We start from the raw sequence: 21164 nt of genomic DNA, 5'->3' as shown, positions 1-21164 counted from the left end.
CTACATTTGCTGGGGGGTAGATTCCTCTGTACCACCCAGACTTTGGTTTTCTAACAATCTTTCTATAAGTTCCATTTTCTTGCCCTTCTCAGGGAGATTCTTATGTCTACACAATACTTTTAAGCAATCAGCAGTTTTGGCAGACAATGATTCTAGGGTATAACTCTCCATAGCAGACATAGTTAGAAAATCAGCTTTTTAGTGCTAAGCTCTGTGGTTAGCTGTCCTAAAGTGTTCTAAAAGCCCTCTAAAGTGTATACTCAATACAAATACCACCGCTGTACACCAGTGTTAGGCAGAAACCTGTGCAGTTCCCTCTGGGACCACTGCAAAAGATTTAGGACTACAGGGGTTTGGCAGTAAACCCACTTTGTAGCAGTCTGTACCACACAGATTCACTTGGTAGCTGTGGCTGAGCAGTCGGACTTCCCTCAAGAAGAGTTAAGCAGTATACAGAGTATTCAAAATAGGTCAAGAGAACACAATAGAACAAGTAAACACTGACCAGGGCTTGGTGTAAAAGAGATATAATTATTTATTTAAAACCACATCTAGAAAAACACACAGGCACTAATAGTAAGCAATTCAGAAACACGGTCACTAAAAGATATACACTCCCTTAAAAGAATATTAGACAAGTCTTAAGTAAAGCCCCACTTATTTTCAGACAGCGGTGAGCGCTTAACGTAGATGGCACTCTAATAATTCGTTTTAAAAAGGGAGAGAAAAGCAGAGAATAAATTGGAACAGATCCCAACACTTTTTCACGAACACAACAAGCGAGGAAGGCAAAGTAACACCGTGGGTTTAGAGTCAGTAGGCCGGATCCGCTTTAAGAGGATCAAAACGAAATGTGTCCAAGGTCACATGGTTGCAGTGCACAAAAGTCTTGTAACGGTTCAAAAAGGAGTTGGACCAAAGAAAGGGACCAGTTAGAGGGTCAAGGCTACCAGCCCAGTCCAGAAGGTTAAGGGGTTATTATTACCTTGTGGCAATCTTTAGAAAGGGAGGCCTGGCGGACACAGTACCTTAAAGTGGTGAGAATACTCCAGCGGGGGCAGTTGTTCTTGGCAGCGGATGCAAGTCGCTGCTTCGTCCGGGGGAAGAGAGGATCTTGTCGGGGAGGAAGACAGGAGTCCGTTGCACTGCCACGGAAGAAACCAACCGCAGAGTTTCTCAGGTACAAGGAGCGGTCCGTTGATTCGCGGTCCAGTGGTAAGTGGCTATCCGGCTGCCAGGGTGCTTGGCATGGGCAATTCAACCACAAACCAGTCTGGGGTGTGAAGAGAAGAAGGTAAACTGGTTGTGCCCACCAGTCAGGGGAAGAAGCCTCTCCTGCCGGGAGATCTTCTCTTTCGTCGGGAAGTGGTGAGACGGTTCCGCAGGGCTCCACCGGTGGTTTCATCGTGGTAGGTCGGCTCAGCATCTCCCTCATCGGATTCTCAGTCCTGTGGCCACTTCTGAAGTTCCAGTCCCCGAAACCCTGCTTTTATGCAGCATACCCCCATTCACTCAGCCTAGCTGTCAATCAAACATGCTAAGTGGTGAGCCGGCTGGCTCACCACTTGGGCCAATCACACAAGAGTGCGACTTGAGTTACCAAGGTAACTCAGTCCAGGGTGCCTAAACCCCCTCCCACACCCCCTGTGGTACCCAGACAGAGTGGCACCACTTTTGGAGGCTTCTGTGGAGAAGCCCGCCATAAAGTGGAACAAAGGGCTCGACTTGGGTTGGAGTCACAGAAGAGAACACAAACACCATTTTAGAATCGAATCCTGGCAAAAAATACCAACCGGCAAATTAATATTAATTAAATAAACCGGCGGTATGTTTGAGGCTATGAGAATTCAATAATTAAAGTTGGTAGCCTCGAACAATGGGAAAATGCCATAAGGAAATATTCGCGGTCGAATATAAAAAGTAGTTTCCACTGCCACCAGCCAAAACTCGATCAGTGGGGATGGAGACGTGCCCCCTCGACTAACAGACCCCGGGCCAATCTAATTGCCCCGACCAGTACGTCCACAATATGATGGTTTGTACTGGTTTCTGTTAATAATTTGGGACTAGTAAAAGCAATGGTGACTTTACATGCCCTGAGAGACAGTAGTCAGTCCCAGGGTATGGAGTCTATGCTGGGGTGTCACTATGACACCCCTGTGTTACTGCACGGAGGGTGCTGTGTAACACACATAGTAAAACACATGAGACCCTATGGAGTAAAGGACCCCATAGCCCATAAAATACATTAACAGTCAAAGGATCACCATAAATCATGTCCAAGAGTGGGAGAAAAATAGTCTCACTCTTGGCAGGAGAAAAAAACAAACTCCAGAAATCCAGCAAAGCTGCTGGGGGAATCACTAGGTTAGGAAATTTAGCCTAAAGAGAGAATTCTCCCTAACAGTAGGGCAGTTTCTGTTATCCCTAGTCCTTCTAATCTCTTCATGAGGATGGCATGGTTGACAGTGTCGAAGGCTGCAGACAGATCAAGGAGAATCAGGGCGGTGCTGTTGTCTGAGTCTGCGTTTGTTTTTAGGTCGTCTCATATTGAGAGGAGAGCCGATTCTGTTCCTCTCATAGGTCTGAAGCCAACTTGTGCCTGGTCTAGTAGGCAGTGCTCTTCTATGAATTCTTGGGTTATTTGGTAGACGTACGTTTTTAGCAGTTTGGCTATGTAGGGTTTGTTGGAGATGGGTCTGTAGTTGGATAAGTCCTCTACGTTTCCTGTTGTGTCTTTGAGTAACGGCTTGATGTATGCCGATTTGAAGGCCTGCAGTATTTTACCTGTTGAGATTGAGAGGTTGAGGAGGTTCCTGTGGTATTCCATGGGGGTTCCTTGTTTGAGAATTGTTTTGTCCGGGGGACAAGGGTCTTCAGGAGAGCTCGATTTGTTGCTTTGGTTTACCAGTTTGACGAAAGCCTCAACTGATATTTCTGGGAAGTTTTGTAGCTTGTTTGCGTGTTCCTCGTCTGTGTCGGTGGGGTTTGAGCTGTGAACGTTTGGTCTGTTTTGTATGGTGTGTTGGATGGAGGTTATTTTGTTTTTGAAGTGGTCTTCGAGGTCCTCGCAAAGTTTTGTCGATGGGATTGGCGTGTTGTTGCAGGCCGGTGGGTTTTTTATTTCGTTTATGATTTTGAATAGTTCTTTTTGAGCGTTTGGTACTGTGAAGATTCGGTTGTCGTAATGTTTCTTCTTTGCTTTTTGTATTTCCTTTTTATATGCGCGGATCTGTTGTAGGAATTTAAATTTGTTTGCGGTGTTGTTGTTGTTCCTCCATTCAGATTCTAGTTTTTGTTTTTTCTTTTCATGGCTTTGAGTGGTGGGGTGAACCATTTTGCTGTAGTTTTCTTGCGTGATGGGGTGAAGGGCTTTTCTTTGGCGATGTCGTCAAGGGTTGTTGCGATCCAGGTATGAAGTAGGCCAACTTTTTTGTCTAGGTCTGCTTCTTCCATGGTTGATGCTTGTGGTTTGCTGAGTTCTAGGAGCTTGGTTAGGTTGGAGTTCTTTATGTATCTCCAATTTCTTTTCATCATGATGGGTTGCTTTTCTTGTTGCTTTTTTGTCGGAGCGTCCTTTGTGATTACGAACGGAATAATGACGTGGTCGCTCCTAAGGATTTGAATTGGGGGTGCCGCGGTGATGAGATCCTTGTTGGCGAAGAGTGTGTGCCCTGCTGAGTGGGTTGCTCCTTTGACTAGTTGTTGTAGGTTCATGGCTGCTAGTTGGGCGGTTAAGGATTTTTGTGTGGTTGTGGTTTCTTCGTGGAACCAGATGTTGCAATCTCCAAGGATGATCAGATGATTGTACTTGATGGCTAGGGTAGTGATTGCTTCCATGAAGGCATCTACGAAAGTCGCATCGTAGGGTGGTGGTCTGTATATCAGTATGAATTTCAGGTTGGTTTTGGGGTTTATTGAAAGTCGTAGTACTAAGGACTCGCATTTATCGATGTTCTTCCATTTTGATGGCCAGTTGTTCCTTGTGGATGATCGCTAGTCCCCCACCTCTTTTGGATTTTCTGTTTTTTTGGACGCATTTCAAGTCTTCAGGCAGGCAGTTGTTGAGGGTGATCTTGTAGTTGTCTAGCCATGTTTCGGTTACAAATAGGATGTCTATGCCTCCTTCTGACAGGAGGTTGTATATTTCCGTTGAGTGTTTGGACATTGACCTTGCATTTATTAGATTACAGTGGATTCACCTGGTGAGATTTTGTTTAGAGGTTATTTGTTGCTCGAGTTTGTAATTGTCTGTTCGGGGAGTTTCCGCATTGATGTCGGTAGGATGAAGAACGGCGACAGCTGCTTCTTCATTGAAGCGGTCTAGTAAGTTGATAACAGGGTTGAGTAGTCTTGGTGTTTCTGCTGTGATGCTACTCGGCTGAAGATCAGCTGTGGTTTCTTCATTGGGTCCGATTGTTGGGTGGGAGGTGGCGTTGCTGGTTGTTGGTACTTCGCCGTATTGTGTGGGATGTAGTGGAAATCGATGTTGCCCCTCTGTTCTTGTAATGTAAGGGGTAATGGGTCGGAGCCCTTCCACTCTCTTGTTGAGTGCCCCCGTCTTTTTTCCGCGTGTATCAGGAAATTATTTGCATGTTTTGAGGTTTCCGTGTTGGGGTGTCGGTGTACCGTGGTTGTTGCGAGGTAAGGTGTGAGGTATAAGGATTTTTCTCTTGTGGATTTTGTTCCGGTTGTGGCTGTTTTAGCCGTTTTTTCTCCCAATAGGGCTGTTTCTTGTGGGTTCTGTCAGTGTTGTGTGTTTGCGTCTCTTGTTGCACAATCTTGTTCTCTTTCTCAGCGTCCTTTTCTGGTACGGGCCATTTTCCAGTCTAGGTGCAGGCGTGGTAGGGCAGTTGGTCCTCTATGCTGCGCAATGACCTCAGTTTTCCTTCTCTGGATATGCTGGGGTGCTCTCTGGCTCAGTGTTGTTTTCTGTCGGTGGGTGGGGTATATTTCCTAAGGGTGCACTGTCGGTGGGGGGGGTTAGGCTGTTAACGGTCTGCTGGTATGGGATTTAGTTTGGTTATGTAGTGGTGGGTTTCCGGGATTGGTAGAGTACTGAACTAAGTGCAGTTAGATTATTTGAGGGATCTGTATAGTGGGTGAGAGTCCTATCAGTGCAATCTAAGCATCATACAGTGCCGTTCGGGGACAAGGCTCCTGCTAAGTTTGAGAGATCTTCACAGTGGGGAGAGACATCCACCAGCGCAATCTAAACACCACACAGTGCAGTTTGGAGACGGGGCCCCTGTTAAACTTGAGAGACCCGCGCAGTGGGAGAGAGGCCTATCAGTGCAATCCAAACATCCTACACGGCATTTTGGGGAGAGAGCCGAGCTAAATTTGAGAGACCTGTATAGTGGGAGAGAGGCCTATCAGTGCAACCTAAACATCATACAATGCATTTAGGAGACAGAACCCCTGCTAAATATGAGACACTCGCACAGTGGGAGAGAGGCCTATCAGTGCAATCTAAACCTCATATAATGCAGTTTGGGGACGGAGCCCCAGCTAAATTTGAGAGACCTGTATAGTGGGAGAGAGGCCTATCAGTGCGATCTAAACCTCATATCATGCAGTTTGGAGACGGAGCTCCTGCTAAATTTGAGAGACGTGTATAGTGGGAAATAGGCCTATCAGTGCAACCTAAACATCATACAATGCAATTAGGAGACAGCACCCCTGCTAAATTTGAGAGACTTGTATAGTGGGTTGAGAGGCCTATCAGTGCAACCTAAACATCATACAATGCAATTAGGAGACAGAACCCCTGCTAAATTTGAGAGACTTGTATAGTGGGTTGAGAGGCCTATCAGTGCAACCTCAACATCATACAATGCAATTAGGAGACAGAACCCCTGCTAAATATGAGAGACCTGTATAGTGGGAGAGAACCTTTCAGTGCAATCTGAACCTCATATAGTGCAGTTTGGGGACGGAGCCCCTGCTAGATTCGAGAGACCTGTATAGTGGGAGAGAGGCCTATCAGTGCAATCTAAAGATCATACAATGCAATTTGGAGACACAACCCCTCCTAAATTTGAGAGGCCTATCAGTGCAATATAAGCATCATACAATGCAATTTCGAGACAGAGCCCCTGCTAAATTTGAGAGACCTCTATAGTGGGAGAGAGGCCTATCAGTGCAATTTAAATATCATACAATGCAATTTGGAGACAGAGCCCCTGCTAAATTTGAGAGACCTGTAGAGTGGGAGAGAGGCCTATCAGCGCAATCTAAAGATCATACAATGCAATTTGGAGACAGAACCCCTGCTAAATTTGAGAGACCTGTGTACTGGGAGAGAGGCCTATCAGCGCAGTCTAAACATCATACAATGCAATTTGGAGACAGAACCCCTGCTAAATTTGAGAGACCTGTGTAGTGGGAGAGAGGCCTATCAGTGCAGTCTAAACATCATACAATGCAATTTGGAGACAGAACCCCTGCTAAATTTGTGAGACCTATCAGTGCAATATAAGCATCATACAATGCAATTTGGAGACAGAACTCCAGCTAAAGTTGAGAGGCCTATCAGTGCAATCTAGACATCATACAATGCAATTTGGAGACAGAACCCCTGCTAAATTTGAGAGACCTGTGCAGTGGGAGAGAGGCTTATCAATGCAATCTAAAGATCATACAATGCAATTTGGAGACAGAACCCCTGCTAAATTTGAGAAACCTGTATAGTGGGAGAGAGGCCTATCAGTGCAATCTAAAGATCATACAATGCAATTTGGAGACAGAATCCCTGCTAAATTTGAGAGACCTATCAGTGCAATATAAGCATCATACAATCCAATTTGGAGACACAGCCCCTACTAAATTTGAGAGACCTCTATAGGCGGAGAGAGGCCTATCAGTGCAATCTAGACATCATACAATGCAATTTGGAGACAGAACCCCTGCTAAATTTGAGAGACCTGTATAGCAGGAGAGGGGCCTATCAGTGCAGTCTAAACAACATACAATGCAATTAGGAGACAGAGCCAACCCTATGCAGAGAGGGGATATTTAGGCACAATTATAAATTCAACCAGGGAGTGCTATTAGGCACACTTCTAGATTCAACAGTGCACAGAGAGGCTAAATAGGGAAACTCTTTTAGGCACACTTCTATATGCAGTTAAACTACAGATGGGAGAGATTACAACGGTTTAGCTTTCGGCGTGTGAGTGGTAGGGTAGTATGGCGTGAAGTAGTTGCTTCAGTCCCTCCCCTTGCCACACTTACTTATTGTTGGCTTCTTGCTCCTCCTGCGGATACCTGCAGATACGATCTGGAGCTGTCTCGTTGGAGTCGTCCTTTGCAATGGGGTCCTTAGCGGTGGGGCTGCCCGGGCAGAGGGCTGCCCTAGGTTGGTTGTTAATGGCCTCGGTGGGGTGGTCAAGGGGCCAATCAGGGCACGGTGGGCGGGTCGGGAGGCGGGAGACCCGAGACCAGGAAGCGGGGAGCTGGAGGGGTTACAGGGGACAAAAAAGGTGGATGTGGGGCTAAGAAAAGGTGGATGGGGCAAGATGGCGGGGGGGCACCAAAATTAGGCTCAAACACTCACCAGTTCGACTCTAGCACACTCGAGGCAAATGGGGCTTTTGGGCAAAGAATGGGACTCTTAGTCCACAAACACACGGCCTGCTGGCCAATCAAGGCACGGTGGGCGGGTTGTATCCAAGGATGCCAGGAAGTGCTCGCAGCAGAGCTACAGCACACAGGGCCAGGGAAACGTTTTTTTTTAAAAAAGACACACACAATTTAGCACCAAAATGGGGTCGCTGGGGAGCTTCCACACTCACCTGCTCCGGTGGGGAAATGGACTCAGGGGCAGCCTAAGGGTCACTAGACCCAAAACAACACAAACTAGTTTAGCTAATGGGAGGGGAGGGCAGGCTGGGAGGAGGGACGGAGCTTGGATGCCAGGAAGTGCTCGCAGCAGTGCTACAGCACACGGGGGCAGGGAAACGTTTTTTTTTAAAAAAAGTCACACACAATTTAGCACCAAAATGGGGTGGCTGGGGAGCTTCCACACTCACCTGCTTCGGTGCGGAAATGGAGTCAGGGGCAGCCTAAGGGTCACTAGACCCAAAACAACACAAACTATTTTAGCCAATGGGAGGGGAGGGCGGGCTGGGAGGAGGGAGGAGCTCGGATGCCAGGAAGTGCTCGCAGCAGTGCTACAGCACAAGGGGCCAGGGAAACGTTTTCGTCAAATCTACGTGTTTTCCTACTTGTTGCTGTGTCTCATATTTAGGATTTTTTTTCACTAGCCAGGTATCTCAAATCTGAATGATGTCCTACTTGCTGATGTGTCTCAATTTTCGGTGTTTCTCCCACTTGCCAGGTATCTCAAATGTGATAGTTTTTTTATTTGCTGCTGTGTCTCAAATGTAGGTGTTTTGCCCTCTTGGCAGGTATCTCAAATTTGAGTGTATTTCTACTTGCTGCTGTGTCTGAAATGTAGGCATTTTTCATACTAGCCAGATATCTCAAGTGTTTTCCTACTTGCTGCTGTGTCTGGAATTAAGGCGTTTTCCCCACTTGTGAGGTATCTAAAATCTGAGTGTTTTGTACTTGCTGCTGTACCTCAAATTTAGGTGTATCTACCACTTTCCAGGTATCTCAAATCTGAGTGTTATCCTACTTGATGATGTGTCTCATATTTTTGAGTTCTTCCCTCTATCCAGGTATTTTAAATCTGAGTGTTTTCCTACTTGATGCTTGTCTCGAATTTAGACATTTTTCCAACTAGCCAGTTATCTCAAATCTGAGTGTATTTTTACTTGCTGCTGTGTCTCAAATTTAGGCATTTTTCATACTACCCAGATATCTCAAGTGTTTTCCTACTCGCTGCTGTGTCTGGAATTAAGGGTTTTTTCCCACTTGCCAGGTATCTAAAATCTGAGTGTTAACCTACTCGCTGCTTTACCTCAAATTTAGGTGTATCTCCCACTTGACAGGTATTAAAATATGAGTGTTATCCTACTTGATGCTGTGTCTTGAATTTCTGTGTTTTTCCTAGTAGCCATGTATCTCAAATCTATGTGTTTTCCTACTTGCTGGCGTGTCTCATATTTACAAGTTTTTCCACTAGCCAGGTATCTCAAATCTAAGTTCTATCCTAATTGATGCTGTGTCTAGAATTTCAACATTTTTCCTAGTAGCAGGGTATCTCAAATCTACATTTTTTCCTACTAGCTGCTTTGTCTCGAATTTCGCCATTTTTCCCTCTAGCCAGGTATCTCAAATCTGAGTGGTTTCCTACTTGTTGCTGTGTATTGAATTTAGGTGTGTTCCGACTGACCAGATATCTCAAATCTTTCTGTTTTCTTACTTGGTGCTGTGTCTTGTATATTGGTGTTGCCCCGCACTTGCCAGGTATCTCAATTCTGATTGTTTTTTCATTTGCTTCCGTGTCTCAAATGTAGGTGTTTTGCCCCAAGCAAGTATATCATATCGGAGTGTTATCCTATTTGATGTTGTGTCTCGAATTTCAGCATTTTTCCTAGTAGCCAGGTATCTCAAACCTACATAATTTGCTACTTGTTGGTGCGTCTCATATTTAGGAGTTTTTCTCACTAGCCAGGTATCTCAAATCTGAATGATTTCCTACTTGATGCTTGTCTCAAATTTAGACATTTTTCCAATTAGCCAGTTATCTCAAATCTGAGTGTATTTTTACTTGCTGCTGTGTCTTAAATTTAGGCATTTTTCATACTAGCCAGATATCTCAAGTGTTTTCCTACTCGCTGCTGTGTCTGGAATTAAGGGTTTTTTCCCACTTGCCAGGTATCGAAAATCTCAGTGTTTTCCTACTTGCTGCTGTACCTCAAATTTAGGTATATCTCTCACTTGCCGGCCATCTCAAATCTCAGTGTTTTCCTACTTGTTGATGTCTGTCGAATTCAGGCATTTTTCCCACTAGCCAGATTTTTTAAATCAGCCTGTTATCCTATTTGCTGTTGCGTCTCAAATGTAGGTGTTCTTCCACTTCCCAGGTATCTTAAATCTGAGTGCTTTCCTACCTGCTGCTGTGTCTCAAATTTAGGTGTGTTCCGACTAGCCAGATATATCAAATCCGACTGGTTTCTTAATTGCTACTGTGTCTCTAATGTAGGTGCTTCCCCCACTTGCCAGGTATCTCAAATCTGATTGTTTTTATATTTGCTGCCGTGTCTGAAATGTAGGTGTTTTGACCACTTAGCAGGTATCTGAAATCCGAGTGTTCTCCTAATTGATGCTGTGTCTCAAATTTAGCAATTTTTCTAGTATCCAGGTATCTCAAACATACGTGATTTCCTACTTGTTGGCGTGTCTCATATTTAGGAGTTTTTCTCACTACCCAGGTATCTCAAATCTTAATGATTTCCTATTTGCTGCTTGTCTCGAAATCAGAAAATGTTCTTACTAGCCAGGTATCTCAAATCTGGGTCTTTTCCTACTTGTTGCTGTGTCTCGAATTTTGGTGTGTTCGAATAGCCAGATTTCTGAAATCTGAGTGTTTTCTTAATTGCCGCTGTTTCTCAAATAGAGGTCTTTCCCCACACTTGCCAGGTATCTCAAATCTGATTATTTTTTCATTTGCTGCTGTGTCTGAAATGTAGCTGTTTTGTTCACTTAGCAGGTATCTCAAATCTAAGTCTTATCTTAATTGATGCTGTGTCTCGAATTTCAATGTTTTTCCTAGTAGCCAGGTATCTCAAATCTACGTGTTTTCCTACTTGCTGCTGTGTCTCGAATTTAGCAATTTTTCCCACTAGCCAGGTATCTCAAATTTGAGGGTTTTCCTACTTGCACCTGTATCTCAAATTCAGCCATTTTTCCCGCTAGCGAGATATCTCAAGTCAGCCTGTTATCGTAATTGCTGTTGTGTCTCAAATATAGGTATTTTTCCCACTAACCAGGTATCTTATATCTCAGTGTTTTCCTACTTGTTGCTTTGTCTTGAATTTAGGTGTGTTTCGACTAGCCAGATATCTCAAATCTGACTTTTGTCTTACTTGCTGCTGTGTCTCGAATATAGGTGTTTCCCCCCACTTGCCAGGTATCTCAAATCTGATTGTTGTTTCATTTGAGGTCGTGTCTCAAATGTAGGCCTTTTGCCCACTTAGTAGGTAACTCAAATCTGAGTGTAATCCTATTTGATGCTGTGTCTCAAATTTCAGCATTTTTCCTAGGAGTCAGGTATCTCAAACCTATGTGATTTCCTTCTTGTTGGCATGTCTCATATTTAGGAGTTTTTGTCACTAGCCAGGTATCTCAAATCTGAATGATTTCCTACTTGCTGCTTGTCGTCTCGAATTTAGAAAATGTCCCCACTAGCTAGGTATGTCAAATCGTAGTGTATTTCTACTTGCTGCTGTGTCTAAAATGTAGGCATTTTTAATACTAGCCAGAGATCTCAAGTGTTTTCCTGCTTGCTGCTTTGTCTGGAATGAAGGCTATTTTCCCACTTGCCAGGTAAAATCTTATGTGCTGATTCGTTGAATTATTTGCACCGAAAAACGAGGATTTGTGCGCCATTCTGCCCGCAAATCCCCATTTGTTAAACAGGGATTTGCGGGCAGAGTGGCACACAAATCCCCGTTTTTGGCGCAAATAATTCCATGAATCAGCCCCTCAGTGTTTTCCTACTTGCTGCTGTACCTCAAATTTAGGTTTATCTCCCACTTGCCGGGTATCTCAAATCTGATTGTTTTTACATTTGCTGCTGTGTCTCAAATGTAGGTATTTTGACCACTTAGCAGGTATATCAAATCTGAGTGTTATCCTATTTGATGCTGTGTCTTGAATTTCAGCGTTGTTCCTAGTAGCCAGGTATCTCAAACCTACGTGATTTCCTACTTGTTGACGTGTCTCATATTTAGGAGTTTTTCTCACTAGCCAGGTATCTCAAATCTGAATTATTTCCTACATGCTAACAGCCTGGAATTTAGAAAATGTTCTCACAGGCCAGGTATCTCATATATGAGTGTATTTCTCCTTGCTTCTGTGTCTCAAACGTAGGCATTTGTCATACTAGCCAGAGATCTCAAGTGTTTTCCTACTCACTGCTGTGTCTGGAATGAAGGTGTTTTTCCCACTTGCCAGGTTTCTAAAATGTGATTGTTTTCCTACTTGCTGCTGTACCTCAAATTTAGGTATATCTCTCAGTTGCCAGGTATCTTAAATGTGAGTTTTTTCCTACTTCTTGTTGTCTCTCAAATTCAGGCATTTTCCCACTAGCCAGATATATCAAATCAGCCTATTATCCTGTTTGCTCTTTTGTCTCAAATGTAGATGTTTTTCCACTACCCAGGTATATTACATCTGAGTGTTTTCCTTCTTGTTGCTGTGCCTCAAATTAAGGTGTGTCACAACTCGCCAGATATCTCACATCTGACTGGTTTCATACTTGCTACTGTATCTCGAATATAGGCGTTTCCCCCCACTTGCCAGGTATCTCAAATTTGATAGTTTTTTAATTTGCTCCCGTGTCTCAAATGTAGGTGTTTTGACCACAAGCAATTATCTCAAATCCGAGTGTTATCCGATTCGATGCTGTGTCTTAAATTTAGCCATTTTGCACACTAGCCAGGTATCTCATATCTGAGTATTTTGCTACCTGCTGCTATGTCTCAAATTCAGGCATTTTTCCTGTGAGCCACATATTTCAAATCAGCCTGTTATCCTATTTGCTGCTGTGTCTCAAATGTAGGTGTTTTTCCACTACCCAGGTTTCTTAAATCTGAGTGTTTTCCTACTTGTTGCTGTGTCTCGAATTTAGGTGTGTTCCGACGACCCAGCTATCTCAAATCTGACTGGTTTCTTACTTGCTACTGTGTCTCAAATATAGGTGTTTCCCCACATGCCAGGTATCTCAAATCTGATTGTTTTTTCATTTGCTGCCGTGTCTCAAGTGTAGGTATTTTTCCCACAATCAATCTCAAATCTGAGTGTTATCCTATTTGATGCTTTGTCTCTAATTTAGCAATTTATCCCACTAGCCAGGTATCTCAAATCTGAGTGTTTTCCTACTTGCTGCTGTGTCTCGAATTTAGGCATTTGTCCTGCTAGCCAGATATATCAAATCAGCCTGTTATTCTACTTGCTGTTGTGTCTCAAATATAAGGGGTTTTCCCACTAACCAGATATCTTTAATCTGAGCGTTTTCCTACTTGTTGCTGTGTATTGAATTTAGTTGTGTTCCAACTAGCCAGATATCTCAAATCTGACTGTTTTCTTACTTGCTGCTTTGTCTCGAATATAGGTGTTTCCCCCCACTTGCCAGGTATCTCAACTCTGATTGTTTTTACATTTGCTGCTGTGTCTCAAATGTAGGTGTTTTGACCACTTAGCAGGTATCTCAAGCAGGTATCTCAAATCTGAGTGTTATCCTATTTGATTCAGTGTCTCAAATGTAGCCATTTTTCCTAGTAGCCAGGTATCTCAAACCTATGTGATTTCCTACTTGTTGGCATGTCTCATATTTAGGAGTTTCTCTCACTAGCCAGGTATCTCAAATCTTAATGATTTCCTATTTGCTGTTTGTCTCTAAATTAGAAAATGTTCCCACTAGCCAGGTATCACAAATCTGGGTGTTTTCCTACTTGTTGCCGTGTCTCAAATTCAGGCATTTTTCCCACTAGCCAGATATCTCAAATCAGCCTGTTATCCTACTTGCTGTTGTGCCTCAAATGGAGATATTTTTCCACTATCCAGGTATCTTAAATCTGAGTGTTTTCCTACTTGTTGCTGTGTCTCGAATATAGGTGTTTCCCCCCACTTGCCAGGTATCTCAACTCTGATTGTTTTTACATTTGCTGCCATGTCTTAAATGTAGGTGTTTTGACCACTGAGCAGGTATCTCAAATCTGAGTGTCATCCTATTTGATGCTGTGTCTTGAATATCATCCTTTTTCCCAGTAGCCAGTTATCTCAAACCTACGTGATTTCCTACTTGTTGGCGTGTCTCATATTTAGGAGTTTTTCTCACTAGCCAGGTATCTCAAATCTGAATGATTTCCTACATGATGATGGTCTTGAATTTAGAAAATATTCCCACAGGACAAGTATCTCAAATATGAATGTATTTCTCCTTGCTGCTCTGTCTCAAATATAGGCATTTTTCATACCAGCCAGAGATCTCAAGTGTTTTCCTACTCACTGCTGTGTCTGGAATGAAGGTGTTTTTCCCACTTGCCAGGTATCTCAAATGTGAGTGTTTTCCTACTTGTTGCTGTGCCTCGAATTTAGGTGTGTTACAACTAGCCAGATGTCTCACATCTGACTGGTTTCTTACTTGCTACTGTGTCTCGAATATAGGTGTTTCCCCCCAGTTGCCAGGTATCTCAAATTTGATAGTTTTTTTTAATTTTCTGCTGTGTCTCAAATGTAGGTGTTTTGCCACAAGCAATTATCGCAAATCCGAGTGTTATCCTATTCGATGCTGTGTCACGAATTTAGCCATTTTGCACACTTGCCAGGTATCTCAAATCTGAGTGTTTTCCTACTTGCTGCTGTGTCTCAAATTCAGGCATTTTTTCCATGAGCCAGATATCTCAAATCAGCCTGTTATTCTATTTGCTGTTGTGTCTCAAATGTAGGTGTTTTCCACTACCCAGGTTTCTTAAATCTGAGTGTTTTCCTACTTGGTGCTGTTTATCGAATTTAGGTGTGTTCCGACTAGCCAAATATCTCAAATCTGACTGGATTCTTACTTGCTACTGTGTGTTCAATAGAGGTGTTTCCACCCACTTGCCAGGAATCTCAAATCTGATTGTTTTCCTACTAGCTGCTGTGTCTCGAATTCAGGCATTTTCCCGCTAGCCAGATATCTCAAATCAGCCTGTTATCCTACTGGCTGTTGTCTCTCAAATATAGGTGTTTCTCCCACTGTGTCTCGAATTTAGGTCTGTTCCGACTAGTCAGATATCTCAAATCTGACTGGTTTCTTACTTGCTACTGTGTCTCAAATATAGGTGTATCCCCCAACTTGCCAGGTATCTCAAATCTGTTTGTTTTTTCATTTGCTGCCGTGTCTCAAGTGTAGGTATTTTGCCCACAAGCAATAATCACAAATCTGAGTGTTATCCTATTTGATGCTGTCTCTAATTTAGCAATTGTTCCCACTAGCCAGGTATCTCAAATCTGAGTGTTTTCCTACTTGTTGCTGTGTCTTGAATTTAGTTGTGTTCCGACTAGTCAGATATCTCAAATCTGACTGGTTTCTTACTTGCTACTGTGTCTCAAATATAGGTGTTTCCCCCCACTTGCCAGGTATCTCAAATCTGACAGTTTGTTTTCATTTGCTGCTGTGTCTCGAATTGAGATGTTTTGACCACTTAGCAGGTATCTCAAATCTGAGTGTTATCCTATTTGATGCTGTATCTGGAATTTCAGCATTTTTCCTTGTAGCCAGGTATCTCAAACCTACATGATTTCCTACTTGCTGCTTGTCTCGAATTTAGAAAATGTTCCCACTAGCCAGGTATCTCAAATCTGAGTGTATTTCTCCTTGCTGCTGTGCCTCAAATGTAGGCATTTTTCATACTAGCCAGAGATCTCAAGTGTTTTCCTACTCACTGCTATGTCTGGAATAAAGGTGTTTTGTCCCCTTTCCAGGTATCTAAAATCTGAGTGTTTTCCTACTTGCTGCTGTACCTAAAATGTAGGTATATCGCTCACTTGCCAGTTATTTCAAATCTGAGTGTTATCCTACTTGATGCTGTGTCTCGAATTTAGCAATGTTTCCCACTAGCCAGCACTGCATGAAAATCATGGTTTGCTAATTTGGTAAACTGCATGCATACCTACGCAAACTATAAGTTCACAAAGGTTTACGCGTGTTTTAAACCTTTTTGTAAACCTTTGGTTTACATTGCGTTTACACATAAGTAAACCGTGGAGTTATGCAAGTCCATTTGGACTTAATGTTCCAGAGATTTGTAAACTCTAAGTTTGCCATGGTTTACAAATCATGAATACTTTGTAAACCTAATGTACACTTAATGTTTCATGCCCAATTGAACATTCAATTTACAAAGAAAACTTATTTGTAAACCTTTGTAAACCTAGTGTACTCCTCAAATTTGTAAATGTTAGTAAACATTTGGTTTACCGCATTTACTATTATTTGTAAACCTCTGCAAACCTAGTGTACATCTCAAAATTGTCATTAGTAAACATTTGGTTTACAGCAATTACAAGGTTTGTAAACCTTCGCAAATATTATTCATTTCAGTCTGTCGAGTACATTTACTTTATTAAATAATAATGTTGTATACTCTTTAAAACACAATGGGCCTCATTACAAAAGTGCCGGTCCGGAAACAACGGTGCTGGTAAGCCTACCAGCACCATGGTTTCTGGATTGGTACATTACAACCAACTCTGCAGGCAGGTGCCGTCCCGGCCACCAGGGTCAGAACTGCCAGGCGAGACGGCACCCGCTTGCAGAGTTCTCACAGTAGCAACGGCACCTATGGGACTCCATGGGAATGGGGACTAACAAAATTACCGGCGCCTGACTTCCCAGGCCACCGGACTTGGAATAGCCTGGTGGCACCGGGAAGTCAGGCGCTGGTAATTTTTTTATGTGTCTGGCGGCAACCTGCTGGTAGCACCAGCAGGGTTACTGCCAGACCCGTAATGAGGCCCAATGTTTTAAAGAGTGTATATTTGTGGTTTACTAATGAAACCCTGTCATTACAGACCTGGAAGCTACTGCAGTAGCTGTTCTCTCCCCTCTCTGCAGTGACTTACAAAACGCTCATACGATTTGAAGAAAACAGCTTGATCATGCATCACACATAAGAAAGATTTTGAAATACAAGGTCCTATATATAGAGAAGCCCAGCACGTGTATTTCCTACCCTGCTAAATTACTGGTGTGCACCTCAAACATGCTTTGATACAGAGCACCATCCTCCCAGAGGTTTCATCAAAATCACAAATCTTATCCCAGACAGTATTCAACATGATTTCACAACCCATGATTGAAGTAAAGAAATCAGATTAAAATGCAAGCAACTTACAAGGCACAGGCGTTCAAAACAGAAAAATGGCAATTACAGTGTGTGTGACTGTGGTCAAGTAGTCATACAGATTGAGCCTTCCAAGTATTGGGGCATGTTAAATGTGGTCATTAGAAATATAGAAACAAACCTATGGCCAGACATCTGCTCTGCCATTTCCCTGCTGCAGCAACAACATAATTGTCTTAGCTTCTACATCAGCCACAGAATATTTGACAGAGTTAATAAAATAATAATATTGACCACTTACAAAGCAAAAATAACTAAGAATCTCATCTTGTGTCTTAAATTGTTCAGAGTATTCAATAGTTTTTCAGATGAATATTTCCTGTTGGAAAGCAACATCATGTGTGGCATAAAAGGCATTAGAAGCTAATCGTGATTTGGCCAAGATCAGAGTTTTTTCAAGTGGTGGGGGACTTAAAAATAAAGTCTGCTAATTCTCCAGTTTATTGAGACACTTCTCCTTTTGAACCAGGTGTCCACAGCAATGTGTTCCCCATACCCACTTTGTAAGTTTTGGTCTCCCCATTGTGAAAGTCTTTCTGAACTGTGCCATCATTATGGAACTATGGTTCACTTAGCCACTTTTGTGAAGCCCTGTATCTCTCCTGTGAACATAGGTATGGAATTAGAATGGTGTGACTGACCGCATACACATGCATCACTCAAATTCTAAAACTGCAAAACGAGGATGATTAGTTAATTGTGACTTACTGCTATAATTAATGAAAAGGAAGAAAGCAAGAGAGAAAGAGAGAGGGAGAAAGAGAATGACAACCATTAGCACAGAGTGGCAGACCGCTTATAGCAAGCGCCTCCTCCATGGCAGATTGTAAGAATGTAGGCTAACCATTAGCAATGAGTGGCAGACAGCTTGACGAGAGCGCCTCCACAGTGCCACCGATTCGAAGAAAGGAATAAGATGAGCATTAGAATAGTGTGAAACTGAATAGAGACAGATATTTACTAGGAAAACAAGCGATCTGAGGGCAGAACAGAGAATCCCAAACTGGAGGCGAGAGAGAATTGTACAAGGAGGGCACAAACAAGACCAAGCTTTAAATGCAGGTCTAAAGCTTGTACAAAAATTTCACAGTTTTGGGACAGTGGTGCAGTTTACATCACTAAGGACCTCATCAAGGGTTGGGCAGAGTGGTAAAAAAAGTGAGGTTAACAATATTACTAACACATTACCACTCCACCCAATCCTGAGTTTGGGCAGAAAATGGGAGAACTACCTCCAGCATTGAGCACTTTCTTCCCATTTTCGGTGCTATTACTGCCGCCGTAATAGTGCCCAGAATGCCCATTGGGGGACTTACCAACACCCTCTCTCCCACAAGTTGGCCGAGTTGCGGTAACACAATTTGCGTTGAGCGGTATCCAGCAATGAGGTCATGAGATTGTTAGTGGGGATATATTCCAACTAAACAAAATAAAGATTTGATAAGCATGATCTAGATAACTTGCAGCTAGTACGTGGCATGCCACAAATGTAACTTTCATTTGAGATCCAAACTAGTGTCCATTATATTTGCCTCATTGTAATTTGAATGTAATTGGAATTTTGTTTGCTAATGTTTTTCTTTTTATTGTGGTGTAATTGTTTTGTGGAAAGTTCATTTTAAGCTATATGTGATTTTTTATTATTAATATGCTGTGTTATACTTTTAAATGTCTTATATATGTGTCATAATTCTCCTTTATACACATTCCCAAAATAGATTATTTTCATATAGGTGTATTTGTCTGGCACCAGTTTGACTATGGAGTCAAATGTAGCTCCTGGTATTGCTTGGTGTCAAGCTAACTGGGCTCTTTGAATATACTAGCATGAGATAAATAGATCCCAGCTATTTACTTCCTGCATTCCATTTGAGGAGGACACAAGAGAACAAAAACGTTCAGTCTTGCACATGGTGCCAACATTTTTCATATTGCTCAAAGCTTTGCATTTTCCACAATGCAAAATACATATTCTGCTGCTATCAGTGGACTATCTAGTGCACATTCCCTCCCCCACTCTTGTTCCATTACATGTGACCAGTGTGCATATACAAAGCTTCACCAGTTGCCAAGATAAACTGTACGAGGGTTAGACCACTCATTTTGTGGTTGTCCCCACACTGTTTTTTTTCCTGGTGCCACACCAAACTACAGCTTCATTGACACAACCTGACACAAATACCAAGCAAACACCATTATTACCAATGAGGGCAGCAAATATTCATCTGAATTTGGTAATAGAGACGTACACACACACACAGAGTGCCTGATATCTAAAAATACAGATAATACATACATGCAACATGACCAAATAATGGCACAAACAAATAATATACACACACCACACAGTGTACATGCAGGCACAAAAACCGCCACATGGCACCAATCTACTTGTCCTACCCCAGCATGGGTGAATGCGTGGATGAGTGACTGTTGTTCAGTGCGCAGAACAGTGGCAGAATTACATGGGGTTGTATGGATGAAAGACAATCATGCATGTATATGAACAGGTCGGTCTGTGATAAGGGATGCTTTGCACAAGGGAAAAGATACATTATTTTAAACATACCAAAGATGTGAGTGTCTTCTGTCCGGCTGGTCTTCTATTTAACCTATAGGAAACACACATAAAAAAAGCTTTCCACTGTGCAGTTGCATCGGACATTCAGACATAGTAATTTAAGTGAGGAAAAGTGTTAGAAAGACATGTTACTTATTTGATGGGAACTTTGCAACACTGCCTTCTCTTTGATGGTCAATAAATGTATGGGAATTGTAACCTGTGGAGGTAAAAATGAATACATGAGCATGGATTCCATGATATATGTAACATACGTCCATCTTCTAACAAAGACCAAAGGACAATGGCACGTCCTTCCAATATTGGCTTCGCTATGGGGTTCATCATGGCAGATGACAGATGCTGGTGTCCACGTTTACTTTTTGGGGAGCATAGGGATTACTGAAGAGTAGCTAATAGGATGCAGGAGGTGTCACTGTACAAGAACATCTATGGTGGACACAGACCTCCATTGCCATTTGTCACGCATGCAGTACTGTTGCCCCCTCCACTTTATTCAGTGGTCTCTGCATTCACGCTGCTCTAGACAACCTCAAACACATCTCCCGCTAAGTTGATTATGTCACCAAACAATGAGGCTCACTCTCAAGCTGGGAAACAGCAAAGCAGGCATACATATTGTAATAAATGGGGACCGACATCACCATACCGCCACTTGTAATCCTGTGGTAATTATTCCAGAGAAAGCAGCGTTGGCGGTAAGAGTAAATCCATTTGATGGTGTAACGACTGGAGGGGGGTATCTGTACTTCTGCCCCCTCTATGGTAGGGTAAAGGCACAGAACAACCCCAGCAAGGCTATCAATTTGGTAGATTGTGGAGAGCAGCCAGGCATAAGTTTTCAGGATGTGATGCAGGTAGGTTGTTAAGTACAGTGTTTCCCAAAAGCATTCAAAAAGGAATGTCCACCCACTATGTTAGATGATAACACAACTTCTTTATATATAAAAAGGTTGCTACCAAAATACATACACTAATAAAACTTTGTACTTGGAATACTTATTCAAAGAATGGCAAATATATACACTATGTGGTACCACGCTAGACTTTATTCTAGTAATAGCTGCACTAACTGCAGTCAGTTTTAAATAGGCAGGCGGTTTCAGGTTTTGTGTAATAGAATAGGAAAGAAAGAAGGGTTAGTTATTGTAAAGATTGGAGGGGGGGGTCTGTACTCCTGCTCTCTATTTGGCAGAGGAGAGGCACAGAGGATCCCAGCCAAGATTCTCTATTACGGTAGCAATGAACGAGCAATCAAGGCCTATCTTCACAGGAGGTGATGCAGGATGGTTCTTAAGTACATTGTAGTCCCCAAGCACCACAAAGGAATGTCCACACACTATTAGTTAAAACATAGTCTTTATATAAGTAAGGTTCAAATATTGTATACAGTCACAATAACTCACTTCATGCTAGGGCAATCTGCAATGGCAAAAATGTACAGTTCTATGTGGTACCACAATTATTATGACCTCATTCAAGTGCATGAACTGTACTGTTAAAAATGTCACACAGATCAATAATAAGGAACCCAGCAATAGAAATAGAAGGAAGGCAAGAGG

At 42.6% G+C, this 21164-nt stretch overlaps 1 protein-coding gene across 1 annotated transcript in view; it reads left to right on the top strand.

Moving 5' to 3' along the window:
• The window catches only part of LOC138511076 (trichohyalin-like), a 3831204-nt gene that overhangs the window by 2170075 nt on the left and 1639965 nt on the right, over nt 1-21164 (top strand). The window lies entirely within an intron of this gene.

This window comes from Ambystoma mexicanum, chromosome 6p, assembly GCF_040938575.1.
Source record: "Ambystoma mexicanum isolate Mex_15411 chromosome 6p, UKY_AmexF1_1, whole genome shotgun sequence".
Taxonomy (NCBI): Eukaryota; Metazoa; Chordata; class Amphibia; order Caudata; family Ambystomatidae; genus Ambystoma; species Ambystoma mexicanum.
Note: the sequence above shows the minus strand (reverse complement) of the source record. Positions and strands in the feature narration are given on the sequence as shown.